Source organism: Gouania willdenowi, chromosome 13 (genome assembly GCF_900634775.1).
Source record: "Gouania willdenowi chromosome 13, fGouWil2.1, whole genome shotgun sequence".
Taxonomy (NCBI): Eukaryota; Metazoa; Chordata; class Actinopteri; order Blenniiformes; family Gobiesocidae; genus Gouania; species Gouania willdenowi.
Genome location: NC_041056.1, coordinates 7,486,105 through 7,511,356, shown reverse-complemented (window position 1 = coordinate 7,511,356; position 25,252 = coordinate 7,486,105). Strand labels below are relative to the sequence as shown.

Below are 25,252 nucleotides of genomic sequence, written 5' to 3'. Positions count from 1 at the left end.
TTGTGTAGAATTAGAAGCACAGAACAGAGATATTGACGTATCCAGCTGTGTTGTTGTTGTTGTTGTTGTTTGTGTGTCTCCATGTTGTGTTAGTGATGTGATCCATGTGTTGTGCAGGTGACTGTGTTGTAAGCTGATATATCTACTGCTCACTCCACTGACCTTATGTTGCATTTGTTGCAGCGTCACTGTCACAGTCTGCTGATGAATGTGAGCCTTTACACTCACTCACACACTGATGACTCCACATTTCATCCTCTTTTTCTCCTTCCACACATCTGTCACAGAGGAAACGTTTACATTATGTCATGTCAACCTTTTTTCAACTAGTGTAACTAAAAATAAATAAATAATAAAAATTGTTGCACTGAGATGCAACAACGCAGCCTCTGACTCAGCAGATTGTCTACCACATGAACAAGTGATGCTTTTTTTTTTTTTTTTTTTTTTTTTTTGCATGTATCAGGTGACACAGCACAGAGAGTGTTTCTGTGGCTCAGTGGCAACAGTTGATAACTTTGTTGTAACAAGTGAAGTACACCTGCAGGCTGCAGATGGTGGCTGCGATACAGAAAAACAGATGCAGACGTAGTATCGAGTGTCAAATTTACCATGGAATTAAGTGGGAAACACTCCACCAAGCTGCCTCAATACAGTCATTTTTTTAGGGTTGGGCATCGTTTGGATTTTAACAGTTCTGATTCCGATTCTCAATTTCGATTCCTGTTCTAAACGATTCTCGATTCCGATTCTCTGAGTTGTACAGGTCACAGATTTCACAGGAGAATTTTTTTTCATTTGATAAAGCTTTTACACAGGCCATTTTTATTAATTCACTCAGTTGATACAGTTTAATTTGGTTGCTGTAATGTAACTAGGATATTCAATTACAAAAGTCCCCGACTGTAACTGTAAAAGTGAAACTTGCTGAAATAACACTACAAACAAGTTGGCAGCAGTGTAAAAAACAAAGAGCTACAGCCCAGGTAGATGTGAAACAAACTCAAACCCTGGAGCAGTCATGTGACAAATCAATCAACAGTTATTGTTAAGAAAGATTAGGTTAATTTTGGTCGTTCTGCCCTTGCCCGATATGCAGCGATGATGTGCTGGTGACGACATAATCCAAGATGGCGGCGGCCTGGACTCCAGCAACGATATTTAATAAGAGCCTTAAAAGACATAGATATAATGAAAAGAGTGGATGGAAGGACTTTCACACGGACTTATTAAATACACACGGACCTCGGTAAAAGCGGTAAACAGAACAGGCTTCACCGGATGGCTGGCCTTAGGACCCGGAGGCGGAGTAAATGCGTCCCCGTACTGCATGTAACAAGCTCTAGTATCACCAAGTTTATCATTTTACCAGTTGTTAGAGCTACTATCTTTACCAGGGAGCAAATATTTATGCCTGGTTATTGTTTTCCGGAGTTTTACTGGGATTTTTTTTTACCAGTGATTAGTTCCTATCTCCTTTCCGCTCTGTGGTCCAAACTGAAACCGAAGCCAGACACACACAAACACACACACACTACAGTCGCGTTCTGAACGCATCTTATATACAAACCCCGCATAAACAAACAGAGCAAGCCGTGGAAACTAGTGCGGGCATTTAGGAATCGAAAAAAATAATTGAAATACAAACATCTTTGTAACGGTTCCGGAACCGGACGTTACACGTTTGTTTTGGAGAAAATGAATTTGAAATTGGCACCCAAAAAAAAAATCGCGATATATCGTGAAATCGATTTTTTTTTTCACACCCCTAGTTTAAACTGGTAAATAATGGGCATGAAAACTTGTGTTTAAATTGACATTTTCCTAAAAGATACAGTACATGCTGGGTTATATTCCCTGTCATATTGCAATTACTACTGGATTTGGTTTGAATAATTAAAAATTATATCAAAAAATTGACATTTCTGTTTTTGGAAGTGAGTTATGTTTTTCCATCTGTTTTTCACAATCATGGAAAATCAGAGACTATGTACAATGTAGTGTAGAAATGTGCTATAGGTAACTTGCTCAGATACCACAGCACATCTTCAGAGGTCTGATTAAAAAAAAAAATACTGATTGCCTTTTTGAGGACATGAACATCAACAATGGCAGAATGTATCATAAAAGTGTCATAATACAAGACAAATACATGTAGAATCAGTTATTTCCTGTATTCTTTAAGTGTTAGCAGTGTTTTACAAAGACCAGTAAACAGGGAAATGAACCAAGTACAATGATGAATATACTCTAAAGTGATTGGTAGCAATTTAAAGAATTTGTTTTATTTAAATGTACATTTTAAAAGCTTTTGCTACACGTTTTTGGATACAGTGAGAGAAATTAATGCTAAAACTAGGATTCCAACAAGGAAGTCTAAACTGTTTGTTGGGTTGGACAGCTACTAGTATAAAAACTTTAAGGAACAACCTGAAAGTGCGTTCAGCAATGAGTCCTTAGGTCGTAACTAGGGCTGGGCAAAAAAAATCAATTTAATCGATTTATCGGATTTGTAGGTAAAAACTATTTTTATTTTGCAAATTTGAGTTAAAGTTTTACAGTTTTTTTTCTGACTTTTTCTCGTTCCGTCCTTGTGGATTACCGTAGCGTAATGTGAGCCAACTCCCTCTTTGTTTACATTTGTTTACCCTTTGAGTAGGCTATATGTGTTCCACAGGCATGTTTAATTTTTTATTCACATTATGCTGAGATGAAGGGAAGAGTTTATTATTTTCTTAATTCTTAATCAGCTACTGTGAAGTTGCTGTTGCACTTTTGCTTAAAGCTTGACATTGTTGAATGACAGAGCCTCATTTACTTTTTATTTTACGATTGTTCTATGAATTTTAACTCTTGAGGACAATCACAGCAATAAAGTGGCACTTTTGACAATATATCTGATGTCTGCAGTCATTTTTAAGTGCATTGGAAAAAAAAAAAAAATGTAATCGAAACTCAAATTTTTCTTTAGGCAAAATTGCCCAGCCCTAGTAGTAACCTGAGAGCGCCACAACGTGCCATGTTTCTCCCTGAGCTTTCTTAACCTTCATTTGCGTGTGTTTAAACTGTTAAACTCAGCACTGAGCGTAGGGTCAACTTCATGCAGCTGTCTCCTCATTAAAGAATGTCTCCACGCTAACATGCTAATGTTGTTGGCTTTTCATACAATTCATCACTTTGTTCTTCATGCATGTTCGGAGATACGCTGCCAGACGCAGCTGATTTCTTGAAATGTGAATAATGTTACCCTCATAAAGCCTTTCTGAATTATTCATCTGCGTCCTACTCGTACATACCGTACGTAACTACTAACTCCTCATTCATTTACAAAGTAAATACCAAAGAATGTCTTTTGTTTTGCTTGTTACCATTAACATACAGTGTGTTTGTGTTAGCACAAGCTAATATGTTCGCTAATATGTTTATTCCTACCAAACTTTGTCTGCTGTGGACAAGCATGTTCAATGGACTTGAATTATAAAGCACAGATGTGGGAGCCTCAGGGGCCATGGCTAATTTTGTGCAGCCCCCAAAGTAATTGCACAAAAAGACTCCAAAAACACACAAAAATGATTGACAAATACCTAAAAAGACAACAAAAATGTACAAAATGACTTCAAAAACCCAAAATAACAATAATGCAGAAAATGAATCCAAAAACACACAAAATGAGAGGAAAACCAACACAAAGGATAATAAAAATACACATAAAAGACTCGATTTCAAAACAAAACAACAAAAATACAGAAAATGAATCCAAAAGCACACTAAAAGAGAGATAAACCAACAAAAAGAATAACAAAAATATACATAAATGACTCGATTTAAAACAAAACAACAAAAATGGAGAAAATTAATCAAAAAAAGACAACAAAATTGACTCCATAAATACAAAACAACAAAAATACACAAAATTACCCCAAAAAAGCTCAAAATGACTTGCACATTGCACAAAATGACTCAAAAAACGTACAAAAACAAGAGACAAATACATAAAAACAACAAAAACCTAATACGACAATAACAATTCACAAAATGAATCCAAAAACACACAAAGAGAGAGAAAAACCAACACAAAGGATAACAAAAATACACAAAAATGACTCCATAAAAACAAAATAACAAAATGATTTAAATCACAACAAAAATGCAGAAAATGAATCCAAAAACAAGAAAAATCCACTAAAAGGATAATACAAAAAAAAAAAAAAAATACCAAAACGGACAACAAAGTTTTTTTATTTTTATTTATATTTTTACAAAAATGGCTCCATAAAAACCAAATAACAGCAAAAATATACAAAAGTACTTAAAAAAAACACTCAAAATGACAACAAAAACACTCAGGATGTGAGAAAAATCTAACTATACAAAATGACAACACAAATACGCAAACTATCAATCATGGGTTGTGTTTAAAAGTAGACCATTTAGTTTTGAGTTTATTTATTTTGAACATAAATACAGATACAAGAAAACATGCTTTAAACATCCAATGAAGTGTCAGAAAATGAACAGGGAGCAACAAAACACTCGCCTATCAGTGTCAGTGAATGTAATCAAGGGGAATAGAACTACAGACCTTAAAATCACATACAAACCAAAAGTCATTATTTAGTTGAGCATCTGATGAAACAATGTGAGCAGTGAGCCTGAGTAAAGCTTCAGCGCCTTGCACCAACTCTCCCTGACTGCAGGGGCAATAAATCTGTCATTCTACCGAGTGCTTTAACTATGGTGGACAATGCTGGACAAACAACTACTAAATCCTCTTGAATATCTGACAAAACTTCAGGTTTGATTGGAATTCATTAATCAAATCGAAGAAGTCGCATAAAAATAAATGTTTTCTATCCCGAGAAAGAGTCATCTTTTTCTTACGTACCCACATGCAGTTATGGGCCAATGACAATAGTAAAAACCAAAAAGTAAAGAACAAATGCATATATGTGACTAATCACTAAACAGTCTATGTTCATAGCTCAAAGCTGATCACATTACAGGGAGCTGAGGCTAATGCTAAGTTGTTTACTGAAGGCCCAAACATGTTCCAACATACTTTTTTTTTTCAATTTTGAGGAGCCGGCATGTCCACCAGATAGGATGTATAGCATATATTTTTCTATATTCTGAGAGAGTAGGTGGAGCTGTATTACTATACCAAATTTCAGTTTCCTGTGTGACATAATGTTTGAGATATTGGAAGCTGAAAATGGAAGAAAAATAAGGAAAATTGATACATACCCCATCATTTAATTGTCCATATCTCAAAAAGTATTCAGAATTTTTTGAGACCAAAGTGTGTGAAATGTCCTGAAACTTTGTTGAAATAACATGGAATGACCTATATATATATATATATATATATATATATATATATATATATATATACATATACATAGTACATAGATATATATTAAAAGGTTAATTAAATAAAATGTTAAATTAAAAGATAATTTAAAAAGCAAACTAAATGCATAATATACATTTTAGGTTATTCTTTTTTTGGTTATATAGATTTTATTTTATTTTTAGATTGTTATATATAGAATAATTGATTATTAAATACTTTATTGAGGGTTCACTGGTGAGCATTGCTGCTTCTCAGTGCAGAAATCATGGGTTCCAGTCAGGGGCGGACTGGACTGGGGGGGAGCCAGCCAGCAACACAAGTTTCATGAACTGCATGTGATGTTGCTTTGGACAATAATCATTAACTTGAACCCTTAAATAGCCTACAGTAATACAATTACAGCAGTACAGTGATTTTACAGCATATAGTGATATTAATGCAAACAGGTCATTTTATTGATACAATAAAATGGGGCTGACCCACCACCCCAACCAAGCTCCAGTATCCCTTATATTTTAAGACAAGAGCACAGGACATTTAAAATAGACACTTGTCATCACTTCCTAAATACATTTATGTGATTAGAATCTGGTAGAACTTCCTTTATTAACATTGCAATGTTGTGAACATTCCTACTAGGGCTGGGTGATATGGACCAAAACTCATATCTCAAAATATTTTCACAAAATGGTGATGTACGATATAAATCTAGATAATTTTATTTCAAATCAAGTCTGACCAGAAAGACAATTCTGGGTTAGATTTGCTGATGCAAAATGCCACACAGGGACATTTATTAAATAATATCTGCACAATATGTGCTACTTTTGGCTTTTTCACCTGTACGGGACAGCACGTGTGAGTGAGTTCTGTAGTGTGGCTTGTTATGAGGAAGGTCTGGGTTAGGACTCACTCATTAATCCATCTAACTGTGCTTTACATGTTGTTCTGAGAAGTTAAAGCAGCGACTCCTAAAACAATATATATCCATATATGCCATATTGTAGTATTCTTAATTGCCAAAATAGAAAACTCGATACATCTTGAATCTCGAAATATTGCCCAGCAAAATCTCTGTTACTAATCTAACAGAACGTGTAACTGTGTCCCATCCTGCTGCTCTTTAGGAAGATAAACTCTGTTTCATTTTCCAAGGAATTCACACAAGTTCTGTGTTTTTTTCTTCTGAGTTGTTTCCTGGTTTGTTTCTGCTGCTGTCACTAATCTCACGAGAACTGCCACTCAGGCCATCAGGTGGGAGTTCTTGCGAGGCTAGTGACAGCATTCAGTTTAGTAAGGCAGAGAAATGTTTTTATTTATCTATCTTTTAATTATTATTACATTAAATTATGGGATATTTACTGGAAAACACTAATATGGGACTATGGCGGGAAAGAGGGGTAAAATACAGGAGTTTCCCGGCCAAAACTTGATACTTGACAAGGGTGTTGATTTCCCCCTTTCTTTTTCTCTTTCTCATGGCCCGACCCGGCAGCCCGGCCCTCCCCGTACACCAGTCCACTCATGGTTTGAGTCCTGCTTGCAAACTTGTCCATGTAGGGTCCCGATATAGACTGACGTCTTATCCAACGTTGTGTCCAATTGTAGACACATGATAGGCAGGTATGGATAACGAAATGGTTCGTTATTAACGTGGTTGCTGCAGGATGTCATTGCAATTATCTCTTTTTTTGCCAAAGAAAATGTGTTTATTGTTACAAATAGGGTTTAAAAAACGTCTGTATGAAATGTGTTTCACATCATTGATAGTTGGATGTGTTGTTGCTAGACTTTTGGCTTCTTCTTTCTGCTGATGTTCCAGCTGTTGCCTTGTTTTTTCGTCCTTTTTTGTTCTACACGGTCAGCACTAAAGTGTTTCAAAATTTGTCTGTTGAGATTTATCTGCCCTATTTTTTGCACACATCAATCTTTTATCAGGAAACGGACAAACTTCGTGTTGCAACAATGTGTGCACACTATAGGATTATTTCTTGTTTTGGTTTTTTCCATACATGTGTCAGTCCAGAAAACCAATCTTATCTGTTTGGAAGAGTTTCATGTTGACGGACTTTAATCTGTTTTTACTTCCTCTTTATATTGAGTTTTTAACCCAGCTCTTCTGACAAGACATCTGTCTCCATTAGAGAAGACCAATAACAAGCAGATGCTGCTCCTTCACTTCAGTCTGCTTGCTTTGGATAGTTGAAACGGGGAATCCCACTCATCTCCTCTCTCTGTCCCATTGCACATTTTAAAGAATGCTCCTTCGCTCAGATTCCGAAAATCGACGTGTGTGTGTGTAGGCTGTTTCCCAAACAAGACAGGAAGTTTCCAAATAACCGAGCAAGTGAGGTCATACATGATGAATTGACAATGTGCTGACAGTCAGCGTATGTTGAAACAGCCTCAGCACAGCTTTGCAGCCTTTACACAAGAGTACAGCACCTCCACTAGTGTCGTGTGCGTGAAGGTGACCATGAACGCATTTAATGTAATGCCCTAACATTAGCAAACAAGAACCCAATCTCAAGTTTAAGTTCTCTTCAACCTTTAAGTCCATAGCAGCAGAGGCTTGTATGATTTTCAGCTCAACTGTATGTAGGATAAGTATAGTGATCAGATCCATTCCGATAATGGAATTCTTAATTTGATTGCAAACCAATTCTTGATTATTAATTTAATTTTCAATTGTTGTTAATTGTTGAACTTCCATTTAACATCAATCAGCTGCTGAATTTATTTCACTTTTAATTTTTAGTTACACCTCATAGCACCTTTGGTATTGTATAGTGTAATTTAAATATCTAAATAACTTTTTTGCCTTAAATGTAGTCTGTTCAATAAATGAATAGAATTAAATGAATTAATAACTAACACTAATCCTGTGTCTGCACTTTATCACTGTTTTAAATGTGTTTTTATACCTTTTTTTCTGTTTTCATTTTTAAAGCCTATCTATCTATCTATCTATCTATCATCTATCTATCTATCATCTATCTATCTATCTATCTATCATCTATCTATCTATCTATCTATCATCTATCTATCTATCTATCATCTCTGAATTAATACATTGCCAAATTCTATTTATTTATTGATATAGCAAAGATGCAGATTTGGACCTTTGAAAGTTGTTACTCACCTGGTTTGTATTGTATTACAGTTTAAAAAAGGGAAATTTAAGAATCAGTTCATAATCATGAATAATATATAATATAATCACAATTATTAAATAATAAAAAAAATTGACAACCCGAGAAATCAGATAGAAATTTGGTATGCAGATTTTTACATTGGATTTTATGTTTTAAGTGTGACAAACTCAACTTTCAATTGCAAAGAAAACTTTGATCGCTTTACACATGGGAATGAAACTGGAACCCGTGTTCTTATGGTGAACTTCTGTGTAGTATTTAACTCTCTTACATTCGGTTTCAGATTCATGATTACAGTAAGTCTAACCTTGTTTTTTTTTTGGTATTGATATTATTCCACCATCAAGTACTCATAAATATTGGAATGTCACCTTCGTTGTTCAGGTTCAGTCCCACTCAGTCAATCCCAATCTTTTCTCTGCTCTCTGAATTATTTTCTTCACCATCCCGCCATCTTTGATGTTGACTCCTGAGAGGCAACTCTCTGCTGGAGACCCCTGGATCCTCCACTAATGATGTCTGCCAGGGCTGAGGAGACTGCTTTCATGTCTTGCATAACGGTTGTGTTTCTTTCTGCTTTGGATATCAGTCGTAAGTGGTGCTCGTCTTTGGTGCAATGGATTATCTCTTTGTTCAGTGGGGCAGTGGGGCTTTGTGCGATAAACACGGACTTTAAAGAAAAACCTTTATTCCTCGTAGTGATGAATGTGTCTTATTTCTTGTTAGGTTGCTGAACTGATTTTCTTATTTTAATTCGCTCAATGGTTTGAGACGTTCTTAAAGGGATCCTCTACTGTTTTTACCAATGTGACCTAAAACCTTTGAAATGTTCTTGATGACATTCACAAACACTGAAGATAGAAGTCCTTTTGGGTAGGAGTCTTTGAACAGACCGCGATTATCCGCAAACTTCAACTACCAGAGCCTCAGCCACGCACTATTTAAGAGGAAATAAAGATCCCTTAGGAGAGCTCTTCTTCTCTGCTCTACTGTGAAACCGCAGAGTTTAAACTGTTGCCCCCTGCGGTCACATTTTTTTATTTTTTTTTGGGTCGCAACTGTTTTTATCCTCTTTAACTTTTCCTGTTTTTTTTTGAGCAACCAAAAGCAGCAAAGTTGTTATTTTGACTGAAAAAGCTGCTAAATGATCTAAAAAGCAGGCTGAATACTTCGCTCCAATAGAAAACAATGGTATGTTTACATGGTGCGTTGAACGTCATGTGATTTCAAAATGGCGGAACACAGGCTCTAAAATGGTCAAGTAGTCCCATTTTTAAAGGTTAATAAAACCAATTTGGGGCAAAATAATGCATTTTGTTAGGCATGGATTTTCTAATAAGGACATTTTAGAGGTTTTAGGCCACATTTTTTAAAAACAGTAGAGGTTCCATTTAAAGCTCCCAAACTGATACCAAGGCTTGTGTGGGACCTGTTGTGTCTTTTCAGTTGTATGTCCATCTATTAGACTCATGACTTTGGTCACGTTTTCCATTAAAGAAAGCTAGTTGTTAATTATTAACTGAACTTTTATTGAAAGCTTTTCCAGGAGCTGCACTGGGATGTGGTCTGTTGGTTCTGTTTGGCTCCTGTGCCTTGACAAAAGACTTTGCTTTTTGCCACATATAAAGCACCACAGGACAATAATACCATGCCCTCTCAATAGCAATTTTACAATCCTGTGTTTAGTTATAAGTCAAGCCAAAATTGTTGAATAATTATGTTTTTGGTCTCATTTTGAGCCACTGAAAAAAATGTCGAACTATTTTTCTTAGTGCTAGCATTCCAACTCCAACGAGCAAACAAATTTGGTCCAATAGTGTTGAGTCTTCAAAAGGCCTTGGGCTGTGTTTGAAATAGCATACTAATATACTACTCGTACAAAGCCACTATTAGTATGGTGTGTTTACAGTATGAAAAGTTTAAGTATGTGAGAAATACCCGGATGTATACTATATCGGGACATTTCTTAAGCGTGCACGCGTGATTTCAGAACTTTCAAAGGTGGAGAATCAACGGAGATATTTAGCCTCATTGTGCTTCAGGTTTTTGTCATTGTAGGTTCGAAATGCATCTTCGTTCCAAGTTTACCGTCATCATCCTCATCATTCTAACCATACTATAGTATATACTAGACAGTATATACTCATTGAGTTTGAAGTGTATAGTAAGGAGTATGCCATTTCGAACACAGCCTTGGTTTATGTCCCTGAGGGAATGAGAAAGATGCAAATTCCCCCAAAGCTACTAGCACAGGTGCGCTAAAGCTTCAGTCACTTATTCCTCTGCTTATACACAAGTTAAACAACAAAAACACTCCTTATGCAAAAGTTGGATTTGCTACCTGAACCGGTGCATGCACACTTTGTCGTATTGTAGATCAGGAGCCTGGCATAGCAAAAAAAATACACTGTTTTCAAAGATTTTCTTTGTTTGGGCAATCCTGGTTATGCAACATTTGTTATTAAAATCTGGGCACGCATTCACAAAACTGGAATAACAGTTTCCAGCCAATGACTTTGGTGCCAAAGGGAGTTTTGGAGTGTTTTTGTAAAGTCTGCTAATTTGTGATGAAAAAAGTCTGGAGTAGCTTTCAACTTTACCAAAGATCAAACAATCCATTGAATCCTTTAGTAATTGATGTGACGATTATGAGTGTAATGGGTCTGAGGCCACTGGTATTCCAAGGGAAACATGTGGGCTAGGCCTTCAATTTATTCCCCAAGTCTTGACTGTATTTCATTCTCATCAAGTGTGTTCTTGTCATCACTTTCGTGCAGCAGTTTTCTTTTTGTCTCTCCGGGGCTGAAGGTGATTGGCAGTGATTGTGCTTGATGGTGACACTTGGACAACATCCTCAGTCCAAAGTGTTGCTGTGGTTCTGTACGCGCAGACTCACCTGCCAAATTGTCGCAGAGCTATCAAACTGCCTGTCGATGCATCAGATGTCCACTTCAATCATCTTGTAAATTGAGTGCAGACATCTCTGGCCTAGTGATGAGAATGTGAGGTGGGGCCACGGCGGGTGGGCGGTTGTTTAGGTGAGTTTGTGTGGGCAACTCACATCCATGAAATCCCTGAGGTGACACTGAATGTGGATTCAGTGTCAGCCTTTCACGAAGGTTATTTATTGTGTTGCTGGGAACAATGAAGAAAAGAAGGGTTTATGTAGCAAGTTTACGCTTACTTCGCTTTTGATAAATGTGTACTTCATACGTCTCACTCACTTTGCTCTCAAACAAAGCCCATTGTCTCTGCCCATGTGATCACACCCACATTTAAGTTTTTGAATCTTTTAATCCGTCATGGTTTGGAGGATATCCTTTTTCTGGAGCCTTGGAATAGTTTCACAGTGAAAAAAAAGACCAAACTTGTTGAGTTTCTATGAGTCACGTTGGTTCAGACTTCAGTGTTTATGCTGTTCTGGACCAGACATTCCCGTGTGCACAATAAAATCTCTCGTGTTTAATGTAAAAGGGCCACAGCAAAGGTAGAGAATGAAGATACAATGGCCACGGTTACATGACGTTTTTAAATTCAGAATTAGTTCTTCCAAATTAAATCATTCGGAATTAAAGTGTTCTGCTTCGTGTTTACATGGTAATAGTAATTCCCAAATTGAGGTTTACATGGAAAACCGGTTTATTTGGCTTTAGTTAATTCCGCTTTAAGTCTGGGGGTTGGGAAGGCTCTGATTGGACAGGAGGGCGAACATGACGTATCATGTCGATCACGTCTATTGGGAAAAACAAACAACAAACCTTTTATTGTCGGCTGTAACAGAAGACCACACATGAGAACTGTTTTCACCTTCATTTTGATTCTAGTTTTGAAGCAACAGCTCGACAATAACACACTCCTGTACATGGAGCGGAAGAGAGATATGAACTAATCACCAGTAAATAAAGCCCAGTAAAACCGTGGAAAACAATTACTAAGTAGCTAAATATTTGCTCCCTGGTAAAGATAGTAGCTCTAACAACCGTTGCAATGATAAACTGGATGATATCACAGCTTGTGCAGCAGTACGGGGACGCATTTACTCCGTCTCCGGGTGAACAGGCTTCACCCGTCCGATGAAGCCTGTTCCGTTTGTCCGTGTTAATGTCCGCAAGTTTATGCCTCCGTTCATCCTCTTTTTTCATTATATCCATGTCTTTTAAAGCTCTTATTAAATAGTGTCGGTTCTATTTCGGGCCGCCATGTTGGATTATGTCGTCACCCAGCGGGTCATTTTTATTTTTTATTTTAATTACTTTATTAATCCCTGAAGGGAAATTACATTACCGAATCACACACATGCACAAACAGGACGTGTGGACATGCATTAATGGAGAGATGTTAGAGTGGAGCTGCTTTTACAATGAAGGGAGCGCACCAGAGCAGTGTTTGGTGCCTTGCTCAAGGGCACCTCGACAGTGCTCAAGAAGTGCCCTGGCACCTCTCCAGCTACCGTATTTTGATCCGCATTGGGCCTTGAACCGGCCACCCTCCGGTTTCCAACCAATGTTTCCACGGACTGAGCTACTGCCGCCCAAAGGAAATGTTCCCATACGGGAGTCGAACCAGGAATCCTAACCGCGAGACCATATGGGTCATCTCCGCAAGTCGCACATATTTTTCAGGGGCTCCTTTTTTCAGTTACAATTTTCAATTCTAGAATGTGCATATGTTTAAATTCAACTGTTGTGGTTAATTTGCACTTTAAAAATATAATTTATTGTTTACAACGGTGTATTAGGCCATATTGAAATAAAATATAAATATGTGCACAATGAGATTAGTCGTAATATTTTGAGAATAAAGTTGTAATTTTATGAGAATAAAATCATAATTTTATGAGATTAAAGTCATAATATCTTGAGGTTGAGGTTGTAATAATTTGAGAATAAAGTTATAATTTTATGAGAATAAAATTGAAGTACAAACAGGATCTTGTCTGTGTTGTGGTCACTCATTATAGAGAATTTGAAGCATTTTGTGAGATTATACTACTGAGCCTTTTGGTCCATCATCACCACTGTTATCAGTTTAAGGACTTTAAACTAAAGCCACTTTGCAGATGTTTGCGTTTTTTTCTGACAAAAGAACCAGACGATTTTGGAGCAAAAAGCCTCTTTTGTGGAGGAGGAACTGGTTGGAAGTGGTCGGTGTTAGATGCGTTCACTTTAATTCTGAGCGCTATACCATTACGAGTTTTTTTTTTTTTTTTTTGATACGGCTTATTCTCAAAACTTTAATCTAAAAATATTACAGCTTTAATCTCGTAGTGCTCACATTTCTTTTTGTTTTAATGTGGCCTAATACGCCGTCGTAATTGTTTTTATTGGATTGTTTTTTTTCTGGTCTTCTAATTTATTTCTATTTATTTTATTCAATTGTAGGTTATTCCTATGTTTAAGGTTAAAATTCATGTAACCCATTGGTTACTATTGGGTATATTTTCCTCATCCATGCTGTTGCTGACTATTGTTCTATATTTGAGTACCGTAATATCATTTGATCAAGCCTTTTCTAACATTCCACGCTACTAAAAAAGTAATAAAAGTATGTATGATTCGTGCTAATATTGTATCATATCGATATTGACCAATTTCCAAGCTGGCAATATTAGTATTGTATCAGAAGTGACAAAGTTGTATCGGGTCACCCCTATACCAGTACTGACCCAAATTATGGTTACTAGCCCGAGGCCTGTTTTTACGGTTCAATGTGCATACAAAGCTGTTTCTTGAGCTTATGATGCAGACGAGACGTGGATGTGCCCTCATGCACCTCGCTCTCCTCCCCCCACCCCTCAACCCTGTCCCCTCTTATTAAATGAAGCTGGAACCCCTGGTGAATTGACTCGCCATACAACATCTACTCCTGCCTTTGTCTCATTAATAATGAGTACATGTGTAGACCTTCATCTTCCTAGACTTATAGACATATAAATCTTCATTTTTTGCCAAAGTAAAAATTAGCCTCTTGGCTATTTTGTCTGTTTTTGTTCAGTTCAAAAGAAATAAAAAGGGTTGCAATGATCAGAGTAAACACTGAGCGTCTCTTAAGGGAGTGGAAGGGCAATTACAGATGGAACGAAGGAGGGAACACATTCCTCCTGGCAAAAAGTTTGTAGTTTAGAGGGGGAGATCTATAGCATGAAGGAGGTAGGAGGAGAATGGTGTGAAGGACGAGAAGGGGGGAAAGAAAGAAGTGGGTGGGGGGGCTATGAACGGTCACTCCTCCTCCTTCTCTCTCTCTCTCTCTCCCTCTCAGTTCAGCCCGTCCTCGTGTGTGAGAGTCAGTGTGTATGGCTTCCAGGAACACTATCAATATTGCTCTCTTATGGAGTTTCACTTGTAACTGATCAGTGGGATTGCTACAGGTTGGAATTAAGCAGGATGTACACATTGTGAGTACACACAGTGAGGTAAGTGTATTTATTGTGTTATCATCTGTTTACATTAATGCTGTGTGTTTGCTTGCTTGGTCGTGGAGACAAATGGGTCTGTTACCAGTCACCTCCCACTGTCCTAAAGGTGCTCTATCTATCTATCTATCACCAGCCTGTGTGGCATTTGTGTGTGGTCTCTTTGCATTAGGGGTGTCAGGGTCCCCATGGCCATGAAATCCCTGGAAAAATTATGGAATTTGAGAAAACGATTTTCCAGTCTTGAAAAGTCATGGAATAATTTAACTGTTTTGGAAAAGTATTTTAATGTTTAAAATCCAACATTACTATAGGACGTCAAGCAAGTCCCTTAACCCTAACACCTTACGTTGTACATCACTTTTAGTTAATGTGTCTGCAAAGTGAAATTATGATCTTATAATTAAACACGGTAGAACTTAGTTGTTTTTTAATGTTATATTCAATAGCTGATGCATCCGTTACGCTACTGCACTGGGAAAGGCTTGCTCATTTTTGTGCACTCTAATGGTCTTGAATAGATCTTAGCGGTTCAGAACTAAGTCATGGAAATTTGGTAAAATGTTTTGGAAAAGTTTTGAAAAATCATTGTGAAAAAAAGTGTGGGAACCCTGGGGTGTGCATTACCATGAATCCGAAGATACGATACGATTGAATTAACCCCTAACCCTAACCCAATTCAACTTTATTTATGTAGCGCAAATTACAACAATAGTCATCTCGAAGCGCAATCAAAGTATACAATTCTTAAGAAAAAAAAGAAAAAACCCAACAAACCTACATGAACATGCATCAGCAAAAGTGGGGAGAAAAAACTCCCTTCACAATTTGCAAGTCACAACAATACTAACAATACGATATACAAAGCGATTTATCGCGTTATCAACAACTACAAATTTCACCTTTACAAGTACAAAATTATGTGAACTACAGTTTATTGAATTTTTTTTTTGTGAGAACAAGTAAATGTAACTAACTGTAATTCAAGTACCGATATAAAAAACAAGTGGTTTATTTATCAAACTGTCAAATTGCATTTAAAAAAAAAAAAAAAAAGTTTAACTTTTGCTTCTACAACACATTCTGATTCTGTTAAGTTCTTAAATTATTATTAAAAAAGTAACCACATACATCTATAAAAGGTTTCCAGTATGTTTTATGAAATGAAAGCCAATCCAATCTAAAATGCATTGAAGAGTGACGTAGTTTAACACCTTGTGACCGGGTGTTTACGTGCTATGCGTATGTTAGCGCAATTTAATGCTTTGTTTTTCCTTTAAGAAGCATGATTTAAAAAATGTATTTGGACATTTTTTGGATTGATACGATAATCGTGTTGTGAAATATCGCTGAATTGATTTTTTTCTTACAACCTTACTCTGCATGGATTTGAACTGCTTTGTACATTATTGTGAGTTTCTTGACTTGTAGTGTAAGGATTTATGTGTAGAAAAAGTTTAATCGTTAAGAATATTCTATTCCGACTCCTCACAGCTGCTGTTTTGGAAGGTCTTTCCTCCATGTTTATACCTAAAGCACTCATGTGTAGGGGAAAACTTTACCTACAACTGTAAGGAGTGTGTGTGTGCGTGTGTGGGACACACACACACACTCACACACCAGCAGAGAGAAACAATACAGCTGTGTCCATGCTGTTTGTCATGATAAAGCACCAGCGCTGGTGTCCGTATTTGTGATGCGGAGAAAGAGACGGATGATGAATTGCAAATTGGGAGATGTGGTCAAAGTCACAGGGAATTCCCAGTACACATCTCAGAGGGGGGTCGGAGGACTTCATCGTGTGCGAGTTCATTTAAAAAAAAAAATCCCAGCTTTTGCGTTTGAAAGCCCCCTCAGGGCTCCTGTTGCAGGGGCGAGGGGCGAGAGTCAGTCATCTGGTGTCATAGTTATGGTAATGTATTGACCGCTCAAGGCTTAGTGGGACAGGAGCTCAGATTGTTGCTCCCAGGCTTATAAATCTTGACAATTGCCCTCTGTCATGACTAAGGAATCTTACATGTATAATCAGCACTTTTTAAAAAGCATCCATCTGAAAAAAATACAAACATGTAATTAAATGAGAATAAAGGAAAGCTGATTAGTTGCTCAGTTTTTTAGTCCATATTTCCCCAAAACAAAATGCACAGCACACAGTAGAATAAATACTATAAAATGCATTTGCAAATGCCCTGAGATGATTTTATTTAAATTATTTGTTTATATGTTATAGATCATTTGGATAATGACCACAGATCATTATATTAGTCAAGTGTGTGTCTGTGGTTTTAGTTGCAAATGAGTTTTTCTTAAAAAGTCCACTGTAAGATCAAACTGCAAAACACAGCATTAATTCTTTTTACCATGTGTTTTTGTTTCTTATCATTGGTAATCTTATCACTAACTTTCTTTATCTTCCTTTTTCCATTTTTTTTATTACACTGTTTTATTTCTATGCTGCTGGAACTCTGCAAATGTCCCCTTTGTGGGACTAATAAATGTTATCTTTATCTTTATCTTCACAGAGTGAAATTTGGAGATTTATGTATATGCAAATGAGTCAATATTTAATCCCGTTCAGTGTTTATAAATGTTTTTGGCTTCCAGCATTTCACAATAAGAGCCCTATATAAGCTGTATGGTTGTAATCAATTGGACTTTCATCACACAGGAGTATGTGTCCACAATCACTTGCTATGTGCAGTAGCGCCCCCAGGAATACATTGACCCTGTTGGTGGGAGAGCCTTATAAAACAGTGTTATATTTAATAGAAACACTTTATAACTTTCTACATCTGCTGTTAACATTAACTAGCAATGCAATAAGATGTTGGTCACCAGTTAAAATGGGCCCCAGTTGAACCAAAACACCTACATTAGTTATTTTTACAGATTGGGCGACAAAAGCACTTCTTTATGTACTTCTTCGAGATTATTGTGTTGTATTTTTAAAATATCTGAATGATTGGTAAATAAGATTTGCCGAGTTATCAGAACAAGGTCACTCGCCTCCCATTTAAAACTATTAGCCTATTAGCTAACTATAATATCAAAGCTACGCATGTGTACAAAAACCAAACATACATAAAATTTTATATGATTGTACACAAAGCTGTCTTTGTAGGACAACTCTCCTACTTATATTAAACTGTTAAAGGTGCTTACAGTAGCTAACTACAGTAGGTTAGCTAGGAGCTAGCATTAGCACCTGAACATCTTGCAGGATTTACTTAGTGAAATGCAGTAAAACCTCAGAATGTTGCATTTCCTTTTGTGAATTTTGGAATTCTGACTTCAGTTGGCTCAACGTTTTCACTTGTTTTGTGTTTATCAGACACAAAGTATCCACTTTGTATCACAATATGAAATACTTGATAGCGGAAGTATGATATTAAAGTGTTAATCATTTACTGTGACTGCAATTGCACACAAATGGTTTTAATGTAACCTTAACTATTGTAACTTAATTTAATTATTTGTTAACTCATGACAGCCTCTTCAGCAAAGCTGTGTTAAGTAAGAATTTATTAAATATACTGAATTCTAGCTGACAGGAGAATTGCCCAGTGGTGCACCACAGTTTAATAAAAGACGACCGTACTGGAAACTGTCATCATGACTGCTTTAAAGGAAGGAGAACACATTTTCTTCTTTACTTTGTGTAGTCATGTGTGCCAAGATCCAGTTCGGCTGTGCTTCGGTGCACAATGCAACATAGCAGGGAGTTGGAAGCTCCAGGGGTGTTTCGGTTGAGGTGGCAATAGGAGTCTGCTGTTTCCAAGGATATCATGAAGAACCAACTTCCTCAGTGAATACAAATGTATTCACGTACCAATACCTGGGATGTGCGTTTGTTTTTTTCTCCATCAAGGAACTTGATATGTGAAATAAATATGGGTTTGGAAAGGAGCCATTTCCATGTGTTAAGGTTTGAAATACTTGCCCGTGTTCATAAATATTGGAGTTAAAAAAAAAGGTTGACGACACTGACCTAGATGCAACTTTTGAGTAAGCTTTGCACTCGAAGCTATTTTTAGGGGAAAACACTTGAAACTAATGGCATGTTTGATAGCCCTGTTCAAGACCTGGAAAATAACTGTTTTGTAGCTACAGATGAAATGCTACAGACAAGCTAAATGTGTCAAACCCTGCTCTTTCATATTTCCAGAACTGTATTTATGACTTAAGATCTTGGTGTCACTTAAAGCTGTTTATTTTACCGTCAAAGCTGGATTTATAACACATTTATATTGTCACTTGGCAGACGTCTCACAGGACAAGCGTTTGGGTAAAAAAGTAGTTATTTATAATAATAAGAAAACTGTCAAGTTTGTTTGCTCCAGGTGTGAAGAGATAATTATTAGGTACGTGTGGAGTTAGGGGGGAAATGGAATGTGAAACATGTACAGACAGAGTTGTATTGATCCCCCTAACCAGGGGAAACCTTTTCACTGGTTAAGCCAGTGGATGAATATGAGAAGGTCCTCATGTAAACATCTACTGGTGATTGTACGGTATTTCTCTCTGATATCCTGTCACTGCAGCTAAAGCCGTAAAGAGATTGATTTAGTTTCTCTCGCAGATAATCTTGATAGCAGCGACTATTTCAGAGGTTTTAAATGTCAACGCTTTTCTTCGCGTTTGCAAACACCAGAAAGAAGCTCGAGGCACAATAATTCAGTGACCCACACCAATTGTCTGTAACAATATCATGACTTAGGTTACAAAGTAGTGGACCGAGTTAGGAAAAGCAGCGTTCACAGGCTGTGCTGCTTGCATTGCACTTTGGTTGGAATGGGTTTCCATAGCTGCAGACTGTGTTACAAAGGATCTTTGGTAGGTGGCTCTAAAAGTTGTGGCCAATTGGTGTAAAATTCTCTAAGAAGGATTATTCAGCGCTTTGTATACTTAATAAGGCTATTATATGTAATATTTTCTAATGGCTCATGAAAACAGGATAAATTGGGCTAAATGTGAATATCTGGTGGAAATTAACTGCAGCAATGTGTAAAAAAAACAAACATTTTTGTTCATCCAAAAAAATAGTCTTTAATCAGTTATGGTGGAAAATGTATCTTGTAGAACATGCAATTACATTCATATCTAAAATTATTGCAGCCCTACTGTTAAAAAAAGATTTAATTGATTTAAAAAAAACAACAACAAAGAAATCAATCCCAGAGCTTTCAAAATGAGATGAATCTGTACACCATCAGTAAGTCATTACAATATCATCCTGCATTCAAGCCCATTACATAATCTTATGTAATAAAATACGATTATTACATGATTTCATATTTAACGATGGCTCATAAAAACAGGATAAATTAGGCTCAATCTGAATATTTTTGTTGGAAATGATCTTCAGCAGTGTGTAAAAACCTTTTTGTTCATCACAAATAATTTGCCTTAAATCAGATAAGGTGTAAAATGTATTTCGTAAGACATGCAAGGTCATTTATATCTAAATTTAATACAGTCATACTAATAAAAACAATTTAATTGTTAAAAAAAAAAACAATCCCAGATGTTTTAATAGGAGATGGAATAAGTACTCCCGCCAAAACTCAACTGTTGTCTCAGTAAATCACTACAATAGCATCCTCCTGCATTCAAGCCCATATGTCCCACCAGCGGTCAATGGCTTTATGGCCGCCCTCAACCAACAGCCATTAGGAACTTCAAAGGCTGCCATTGAGGAGCTAAAGAGCTACGAGCAGGATGTGGTCTGATGGCACCACAGCTGTGACCCTCTAGACAAACAAATTGCTGCTTTTGATGACAAAGATGGAAAAAAACTATTAAAAATGCCTCTGGGACAATGAATATTCCATACTTCCCGTTAACACATAGGATACGATTCCCATAATTCTCTAGAACTGTCTGGATTTCTCGGCTGGTAAAAGGTTCCCAAACACGAAGAGTGAACAAAAGCTGTGTTGACTCGACGGGACCAGCAGCATCAGCTGTGCGTGAAGCTCTCACAGCTTTAACACCAGCAGAAGACATGACCTCTGCATACAATGATGCCCTTGAGAAAACACTGGCTGGGACAAAAGTGTCACTGAGCTAAATAACACCAGCTGGTGCTGAACAGCAGGCTTTCAGAATCAGACCTTTTGTTTCATTAGGGTTAAAAAAAACCCTGCATACATTAAATTGTATTTTACTTCTCACCTTATTGTAGTTTTACAACATTGAAGGCCACGTTACTGAGAATCATGGATTAAAATGCAACATTTGTGCATCTTCTTTATTACCGTAGTTTGAATTCTTGCTTTTGCACACAGTGTTGTCAAGGACCCAAAATTCCCTCCACCAGCATCGATCCATCTTCACAGCTAGTTGCTGTTGTCCCACCAGCTTTCACAGCAGCTCTGCTGACACCTATGATTCTGCTTGATATGTGCCGGCTTCTCTCTACAGGCTGCTTCCATCCATTACGCTGGCTTCATAGCACACAGCCACCTGAGCCTTTCATTGGGAGGTCACATGGGTCACAGATGCAATGGCAGCCCTTTTTCTACTTTTCTCTCAAACATGTAATCAGTGCACCAGCAGGTGAAAGATCTCAAATGGCTGGCGAGACACTTTTAGTTGGATTTTTAAAATTTTCATTGGGAAAACCAGAGGAAGACGTCACTTCACCCGTTAGCAATTTTGTTAGATTTTTCACTCTTATCCCTTTTACATTGTCTTATCAGAAGTCAAAATAGTTTGTGTTGCAAGAAACAGATTCCAAATGAATAATGGTTTGCTATTCAACTTTTTGATTTTATGTTAATCAGATTTTAATGACTATTTTCCTACCCAGGTAATTAGTACACATATCAGATTTTGACAAACTTTTAATCAAAGATAGACCTAATGCCATAGAAGATTCTATTATATTTTGGAGAGGATCCGGATCAATATACAGATTTTGGATCAGTTTGAATATTTAAGAATTCCTATCTCTCATCATTGGTAAAATTTCTAAAATTCACTTTTCAGTTCAGAATTAACAGATCTTTATGAAATTTCACTCAGTTCTTTTGGGCTGGTTGCTAAATTACTCCACAGAGTTTCATCCAGATTGAGCATTTCATTACGCTTTTCAAAAAAATGGAGGTACCCATACATTTGGATCTAATGTATTGTTATTGATGAGGATAGAAATTTCTTACAAGCCTTTAAAGTGTGAATGATCATGGTACAATATCAGGATCACTGGTCCAGATAACTGCTAATATCTGACAAAAACGAGATTTGACGCGTGGTGAAGGTTTACGCTCTTTGAGTGTTTTTGTTTTTACATATTTTTGTTGGCAAAAGTGCCATAAATGAATGGTAATTGAGTAAATAAACAAACCTGTCGTGGTTTAGGTCAGTGCTTGCTAGTTAAACACTGACAGAGACACACGCTGGTTTATGTTGTGCCTGTGTGCCTCCACCCATTCTCTTCTATCTGTGACAAATGAATTGAAAGTGCAAGATGCTACATTTTAAAATAAACTGTGCCGTTTCTTTTATCCCAGCCATTTTTTCTCCAGATTTTGCATTTTAGCGATTCTTGAGAGTGGGTTAAGATTAGAAAAGCTTTGTTGTGATACATACCTCTCTAAATAATACAGTGTGGACAGAAAAGTGTACGAAAAAGCTTTTTGGAGAAACAGTTGTATTGACAAATATGCATCTCTGGGTTGTTTTAGCTTAGATTTCTAAATCTTGAGTGCATTTTTCAATAGTAACCCCTCCCTTCCCTGCTTTAGCTACCTGTTATTATCTCAGGAGGCTAGAGTGTTCAGATTACAGGGTTTTGTGTCAGAGCTTGTAACTACCCCGGCAGTTGGCCCAATGCATTCTTTCCTATCACCACTATATGTGAAGTAAACAACAGGGATGTTTTGGGTTGTTTTTTTGTAAAAATCAAACAACAACTCTGTGTTTCTATCTTCATCTTGACATGTGTGTGATGTTTGGGACCAAGGTGTTAGATTCATCTCGAGGATGATTGTTTCACATGGATGTCATGAGCAGGGTTGTGTGACCACGCTGGAAATAGATTCTGCCTTGTTTCGAATGTCTGTAGTCAAGATTTTGGCCTCGGGGCTAACGTCTTGGTTTCCTCCACTGATACACTCAATGTGACATTTTGTCCTGAAGAAGAGAAGAAACAGGTGGGGGGGGGGGGGGTTGGAGTAATATTCTCCTTGTTCTTGTTCCAGCAGGCCCAAGAATTTGTGACCTAGAGTTTTACTTTTAAGTGGTCTTTAATAACAAAAGGACCCTAAATCTTCTACTTGTCTGATAGATTTCTTAGGGATGAGACAATGCGCTATGATGAATTGTGAATGTTTGCCACTGCTTGTGCCACTGATATTCATTGTCATCAGGTGTTGGCATTGTAAAACAGAGTGTCAGTGCTCTAAATACAGATTTGTGACTTTTTATAAGAAAACATAGATTTTACAGATTGGTTGTTTTTGTGAAGTCTAACAAAGAAGTCTTGTATATTTTCTTGCTGACATTATCTGAACCCTCAAACAAATTTTTTTGTCATTTGTTATCATTTTAAAGACGACGTAGCTTTCGCTTCCCTCGATTTGTAAAAAGACGAGGCATCGATCATTCTGCAAACAGAAAAAATAACATTTATTCATACAAATTGCAGGGAATGTAGCATGTTGGAAAAGTATCGGTAACAAGAAAACAAAAGAGCTAGAAAAGACTTGATGCATTGCCATGTACTACGTGCTTCCCACAGTGGCATTATTATGTGACCACTTTACTTGAAGCTGTTTAGTTGTTAATCTTGCGGCTCACTGGATTCCCTTTTCTTAATCAGTGTGTGACTGGGATCTCCTGTAGTTTCAATTTTTTTCATTTAGGGATTGAACAGATGATTTTGCTGCATCCTGCTGTTATGTGCTGTTACATAGGCCACTGGGAAGGAGATTCATCCCACTTTACTGTGTCCTATTACGATACATGCTTCATATTTCTTTAGTTCTATTCCATCTAAAACCCCCCGAACTGAAGGAGAAGAAAAGACTGTATTATCCATTTGTGTTTTTGGAGGTGTTTTTCTCAGAGAACCAAGAAGGTAAAAGGGCGACGTCCAAACTTGGCCTTTCTATCTCATCTATTCATAAAGAGCAGTTTATGTATTCTGTGCACAAGAAGCATTACACACAAGGCTATTTTTCAACAAATGTAACAAATAAAACAAGCCTGTAATTGGAAATGTGTAGTTTTTGTGCTTTTTAGTATATCTGTCTGACCTGAAATCAGCTTTCAAAGAAAATTTGTATGCATAGAAACTTGATTTATACCATGTAAACCTCTGACTTTCCTCGAAAAAAAACGGCTTAGTCATTAGCTAATCAATGAAGTCTTTTTGACCATGGGCTGCCAATACTTAACCAACATTTTGTCCGGTCATCGATGTTTGGATTTCCACTATCTCTGTGCCATTGACCCACATCGCTCAGAGTCACTGCTATCAACTGAAGCAAGGTGTGAAGGGCTGATGAGTCCTTTGGGGAGCGACATAAAGGGCCGGAGTACGATGATGGATAACAGGCGCCTCAGTCAACATCCTCAGTGTAAAGATTCAAAGCTTGTTTCCATTTGAAAGAGAACACCTCTGTCACCGCTCTCTGGTCAAGAAAAGATTTCTCAATTTCCTTCAATGATAGATGTATGCTTGAGTTGTAGCTCCTCTATGTTGCAGTTCACATCCATCAAGCATATATGACGCCAGTTTTGACATCTTGTGATTTAGCACCATCTTATTCTATGAAAAGAATCATACTCATATCCGGTAATGATATTAGTATGATAAAGTATGTCCATAATCTTTTATTTATTATCGTATTTTCCACTTTTGCCAAACGCCTCTGCTTTTGTTGATAAATACTTTCTTTTATACTAATTAGGAATGCGCTGATGATGATATCGAGAATCAGAAGCTAAACTGAGGTGTGTACTCACATTCGTAAAATGTTCTCCAATACCACTGATTAAGCTTTCACTGTGAACATTTGATCATCATGATAAAAGAAGAGTCATTCATTTAAAAACTAATGCAGCATGTCTAAAATGCCTTAAACTAATTAAATTAGATTAGTATTAATAGCATTAGCAGATTGTTAGCCTGAATGGCTAATGTAATATTACACTGGTAAAAGTCTTGTAAAAATGGTTTTAATATTTTTCAATGTTTCATGGATTTTGCAGAGGTTTGAGATAAGGATTTAATCCAGACTCATCAGTTCAGAGTAATTTATAAATGTGTGTTTTTCTGTTTTGTTTTTTTTTGGCAAAAATTTCTTTTTCTAAAGACAACTCAGA

General features: G+C 36.9%; 1 protein-coding gene across 4 annotated transcripts in view; it reads left to right on the top strand.

Moving 5' to 3' along the window:
• Positions 1 to 25,252, top strand: part of tiam1b (TIAM Rac1 associated GEF 1b) — a 62,915-nt gene that overhangs the window by 286 nt on the left and 37,377 nt on the right. Inside the window, exon 1 of one of the 4 annotated variants that reach the window (XM_028464736.1) lies at positions 14,785 to 14,920. The exons of 2 other annotated variants lie outside the window; for them this stretch is intronic. The gene's annotated coding sequence lies outside the window, so the exon portion shown is untranslated. Of the gene's footprint in view, positions 1 to 14,784; positions 14,921 to 25,252 lie in introns of those variants that run through there. One more of the 4 variants, XM_028464737.1, reaches the window with a different exon arrangement.